Source organism: Salvia splendens, chromosome 6 (genome assembly GCF_004379255.2).
Source record: "Salvia splendens isolate huo1 chromosome 6, SspV2, whole genome shotgun sequence".
NCBI lineage: Eukaryota > Viridiplantae > Streptophyta > Magnoliopsida > Lamiales > Lamiaceae > Salvia > Salvia splendens.
In genome coordinates, this window is record NC_056037.1 from 5102036 (window position 1) to 5108035 (window position 6000).

Consider the following 6000-nt stretch of genomic DNA (forward strand, 5'->3'; position numbering starts at 1 on the left):
CATGCCAGATCCACAATCTGCAATCGGCAACGGCCTCCAACACAATCGTGGGATGTGTGCCCTTGTGCCCGCTAGTGTATTGTCCTTTCCAAGCCGTTGGACAATTCTTCCACTGCCAGTGCATACAGTCGATCCTTCCAAGCATCCCCGGGAAGCCGTGGGCCCGCTCGTGCATGTCGACCAACTTGCTAACGTCGTCGGTCGTTGGCTTTCTCAAGTACGTATCCTTGAATGCTACGACGACTGCCCGACAGAATCTAGCGAGGGACTCCCGTCCAGTAGGCTCGCTTACATGGAGATACTCATCGAACATATCTGATGTAGTTCCGTAAGCGAGTTGACGAATGGCAGACGTGCATTTCTGCAACGTCGATATACTTTCCCGGCCCACAGCATCGGTAGTTTGGCAGAAATATGGGTCACGAGCTACAACGGCGTTGACAATGCGTATGAACAAAGGCCTCCGCATCCGGAACCGGCGACGGAACATCTGATCACTCCATCGCGGATCTCTAGAGAAATAATCCGTGAAAAGCCGCAAGGCAGCTTGTTCACGGTCTCGGTGAATATACATCCGGGTACGTGGTACCCGGGTTCGTTGTTCGTTCCGAGCTTGAATAGCAGCTTGGAAGCGTTCAACTTCGTTGTTCATTTCTTCTTGGATTGCCGGGGTACCGCCTCTCCTAACACTCGGGTCAATTGATCTTTGAATATTCTTTGACGAGGAGGCATTTTTTCGAATTCTAGGAAGAGATTTGAAGTTGAATGTGAAGTTGAATGTGTATGAAAATGGTGTAGTATTTATAGAAAAAAATTTCGAATTTAAAATATATAAAAAAAAATTTGGTTGCGGCCCGGCCCGTCACCGTGCAACGCTGGGCCGGGACGCGGGACTTGCGGCCCGTCTCCGTGCAACCCCGTCCCGGGCCGGGACTCGGGACGCTCCCCAGGCCGGTCACGCGTCACCGGGACGGGCCTGAGCCGTGCCGCCCTTCCGTGTAATGCATGGGACGGGCCGGGACTCGCAATTTGCGGCCCGGCCCCAAGGGTTACAGATGCTCTAAGAGCATCTCCAATGGCGGACGTCCGGTCGGACGTCCGCCATTGTGGCGTCGAAGGTCGGATACGGACGTCCCGTGAGGACGTCGCGTGTCCTCGGACGTGCGGGCGACGGGCGGGCGGACGTCCGCCACTGTGGACTGGGTCGGACGTCCGGGTCGGACGTCCGGTAATTAATTTTTTTTTAAACTCTATATATACGGCTCGTTGAACTTCATTTCATTCGCACCACTTGTGTTAACAAATTTCTCTCTTCTTTTACTACATATTTCATTTCTACTTAATGGAGAACGATAGGAACTCCCCTGCCACGAGCGAGTCGCAGACTCCGGCGTTTCCCATCGACCTGGAGGGAAACGTTAGCGAAAATGCGACAACAGTTCCGACAATGTCGGGGATGGGTGGAATGGGTGGGATGATGTCGCCTTATATGTACAATTGGATGGGTGGGATGGGTGGTATGATGCACAGGGCTGCGGGGATGGGGGGCATGACCCCAAATATGATGATGTCGGGGATGATGGCGGGGATGGGGATGGGGGGCATGACCCCAAATATGATGATGCCGGGGCCGGGGATGGCGATGGCGATGGGGGGCATGACCCCAAATATGATGGGGATGGGTGGGATGATGCAGGGGGGAGGGGGTGGCAGGGGCCCACAAGCGGACGATGTCTATCGGCCAGTTATCGATATGACTGATACCCCCTCCACTTATGTTCCGGAGACTTAGTTCACCAGCTTGGAAACTTTCTCTTTAGAGGAGTTGGGGCTATCTCCAGTCAGGGAGACTCCAGGCAGGGGGAAGAGACGTGGCAAGGGCAAGGGGAAAGCCCCGGGCTCTTCCTCGCGAACGGTGGCAGAGGAGGAGGATGAGGATGAGACGGGAAAGAGGACTGTATGGAGCCCGTGGGAAAATGTCGCTCTTGCGAAGGCTTGGGTTTCAGTAGTCGAGGATCCCTATGTCGGTGCCAACCAACATATTGACAGACTGTGGTATCGTATCGCTGAAGCCTACCACATACACAAACCGGCTGGGGCGAAGCGTCGCGTTCCCGAACAGTGCCGGAAACAGTGGGAGCGGTTGAGGCCTAAGCTTAGTCGATTTGCGGGCCTCTACCAAAACAATCTCCGCCAGGCAAGCAGCGGTATGTCCGAGGAGGATGTCCGGAACCGTGCCTTTGCTCAGTACCCCGACAGAGCCTTGAAGTTCAAACAATTCGATCAATGGGAGGCCTTTCTCGTGGTGAAGGATTCCCCAAAGTTTTGTGGGGGAGTCGAATCGGGCTGGGCGAAGCAGACGAAGATCAACGCTTCTGGTGAATACAGCAGCAGTGCTGGTTCGCACGAGCTCCCAGAAGCCGACAAAGTGTCCCCGCTACCTCAATCAGACTCTCGTCGTCGTCGTCGCATGGTTGGGCAAAAGGCTGAGCAGCGGAGGGCTAGGGGAAGCAGCAGTGGGTCGTTCGAGGTCCAATCGGAGGCCCCTGCTCCCCCAGAAGATATCGACCGACTCACCCGCGCGCAGTTAACGACTAGCTTGGTCCGGACCATGCATAGGTGGCATAGCACGACAGATCTTGTGTACAAAAGGATGTTGAAGGATGTCATCGATGGATGTCGGCGCGATTTGGGCATGCCACCCATTGGAGATGATGGCGCCGAGATTAGCGGCGGGGACGGCGGGGGCGGCACGGGCGACGGCGAGGGCGGCACGGACGACGAGGAGTGAGCCGAGTCAAAAATTTTATTATGTAATTTTTTCTTTTTTATTATGTAATTTTTTTTCTTTTTTTTATGTAATTTTTTTAATGAAGCATTTGCAATTTTCTCGTATTCCGTGTCAAAATTATAATTCCGTTACGTATATTTGTGAATTTGTGATTTTTTTTATTGCGGGAAGTCCTAGTGGGAAGGGCGATGGGAAGGGCGGATTGTGGAGGGGATGTCCTAGTGACGTGGCAGTGGGATGGGAAGTCCTAATGACGTGGCAGAAGGTGTTTTTGGGATGTCCTAGTGGATGTCCGAGTGGGACATCCGACCACTGGAGATGCTCTAACTCAAATTATTATCCGTAAATATTGGGTCAGTTAAGAAATGTGACCACAAAATTATAATTAAATTTTTTAATCGGGTTGAATTTAATAATAGTAAATTTCTGTATTTTCAGTTGTTTTATTATCTCTACGTATATATGCACATTAAATTCATAGTATTTATTAATTCTCTCTCCTTCCCTTTAAACATTATCCATTTTGTTAATATCATAACTAGATTCATTAATTTATGATTAGAGCTTATTTATTCAGTATAGGAATCATCCCAGCTGCCCTTTATAAAGTCAAAATTTGATGGAGCAACCAAACCAAACCAAACCACACATGTATTGGTCAACTAAATCCATATTAACAAGCATTTGCTTTTCCCCTAAGCCAAGTTTTCTTATGCTTCCAAGGTTTGGATGACGTTTACTTAACCCATAATTTATGAACACAAACACTCCACGCTTAAGGCCATCCACAACGCTGTTCCTATACCGTTCCTATACCGTTCCTTAAACCACTATTTGAGGGCCCCACTGTACTTTTTTACTCCATTCCTTAACTAAGGAACGGAACCTGCAACCCTCCGTTCCTTAACCGTTCCTTAACCGTTCCTTAAATTACTATTCATTCTATTTCAATTTTTATTTTTATTTCCAACTAAATTAAATTAAATAAACACACTTTATTAAAAAACAAACATACTTTATTAAAAAACAAACATACTTTATTAAAAAACACACAATATTAAAAAAAATTACAACTTAAACTTAAAAAAATTAAAAAAAACACACAATTCAAATCCTAAAAAAATAAAAAACACACAATAAAAAACACACAATTAAACGTGGGAAAATAAAAAAACTACTCCGCCGGCGAATCATCCTCCGGAGGCGGTCGAGGTTTAGGGGGAGGGGGAAGACCAAGTAGTCCTGCCATATGCACAATTCCGTTCCACCAGGCCGTGTATTGGGCGTACGAGAAGCGGGAAGTGTCCGCCATTGTGGCGGTTATGTACGCCACCATAAGTGTGTTCGAGCCTCCTTGTGAGCCCGATCCCGAGGCCGACTGGCTTGATTCTCCTCGGCCCTTCCTCGCTCTAGCCGCTTTCGCCGCCTTCGTCCCTTGCGGACGACGGCGCCCACGGCTAGATCCCTCGTACTCGGCGGCCGTAACCCCAACCTCCTGCGTGCCACGATCACTGGGCGCATCGGTGTCACCAGACGAGTACTGGCCGCTCGTCGTGTGCTTCGTCCGCTTTGAGGTTGATCCCGAGCTGGAGCGGACACCACCGGCCCACCTTTCCTCGTCCTTGACGAGCTGCCAAATATCAACATATTTGAACTGTACACCGGTGTCCTGGTGGAAGGCGCGCATAGCCGCCCTCAGTATGTCGGCGCCCGAAGCTCCGCTTTGGTAGTGCGCCGCTTCGGTGGAGTAGATCCCGCAGAATTTTTTGACCTGTAAATCGACTCGGCCAAAGTGAGCACGAAGCATTGTATATTTGCGCTTCCGGGCCCCTTTCGGCTTAGTCTCGTGGTAGACATCACGGACCTTTTCCCAGAAGCACTTGGCGGCTTGTTGGTTGCCGACGATGGGATCATATGAGACGGTGAGCCAGGCGGTGTACACCGCCTTTGTTTCTTCGTTGGTGTAGGGATGCCGGCCCAGATCCTCCGGCTCCTCCTCCTCATCCTCCTCGGGTGCCTCAGACGCAGCCCTGTAGCTTCCTCCCTGAGTGGGTTCAACGGGGATATCCTCCCGAATCTGGGACAAACCCTGGGAAAGCCGCGAGCCGGAGCCTCGAGCGTAGGCATCCACATCGAAAGTGGGTGGTTGGTACCCACCCGGCGTCGCCGACCCCTGCGTGCCCGGCGTCGATGACCCAGAACCACCAAGTGTGTTGTACATGGTCTCCCAATCGCCGAACGCGTTGAGATCCCACCCTCCGGCGCCGCCACCACCGTAATTGCCGTCGCCGGACATTTTTTGAAGAGATAGAATATGAAAATTGGAGAGAAATTGATGTTGATGTAGGAAGAATAGATGTGTAGTTGTGTATAAAATGAATGAATTAGGTGTATTTATAGAATAAGAAAATAAAAATAAAAATTAAAAAAATTAAGAAAAAGTTAAAAAAAACGGTAATGTTACCGTTTAAAAAAAAAATTTTTTTTTAAAAATTCGATTTTTATAAAAAAAAAAATAATTATTGCGTCATTGCTGACGTGTCCCACTCGCGGGCCGGCGAGTGGGAAGCACGCACGCACGGGGATCGGCCACGTCGCCCAGGCGCGTGGCGGCTTGTTCCGTGCCGCGTTACGTGCCGTCGGCACCCGGCACGGAATGGGAACGAGACGGGAGCGCAGCGCCGCAACGCGTTCCGCGGCGAAACCGTTCCGGCGGAACGGCACGCGGAACGGTTTCGGCACGCGTTGCGGGTGCTCTAACAAGTGGTGAAAAAACCAGGTGGGGTCCACTTCCGTTCAGCCTTTAAGAGCTATCGCTGACTGCATGCCGCAGCAGCTTTGGGGTCCACTTCCATTCTTCGTCGGTCACCATTTTCAGCGCTACGGCAATTACCAATGCACACCGTCTTTTGATGACAACGATATTCTCTACTATCTATGAACCCATGGCTTCTGTTTTACAGAATCCACCGTATGCCAAAAAAGAGATTAATCAAGAAATTAAATTAAATCCCCAAGCCCGGATTGAGATTCGTAGGCACTTAGTAGTAGTAATTAGTTAGTCTTAACCCAAGTAATTAGGTATGACATTGTTTTCAGTGCTCTTAAGATATTAGCCCATAAACAAAGGGCTATCTAGTAAATACACTGCCATGATTTGTGATGTACTGTATTATCCATTTGTAATAAAAGATAAAAGCGAGGGCACA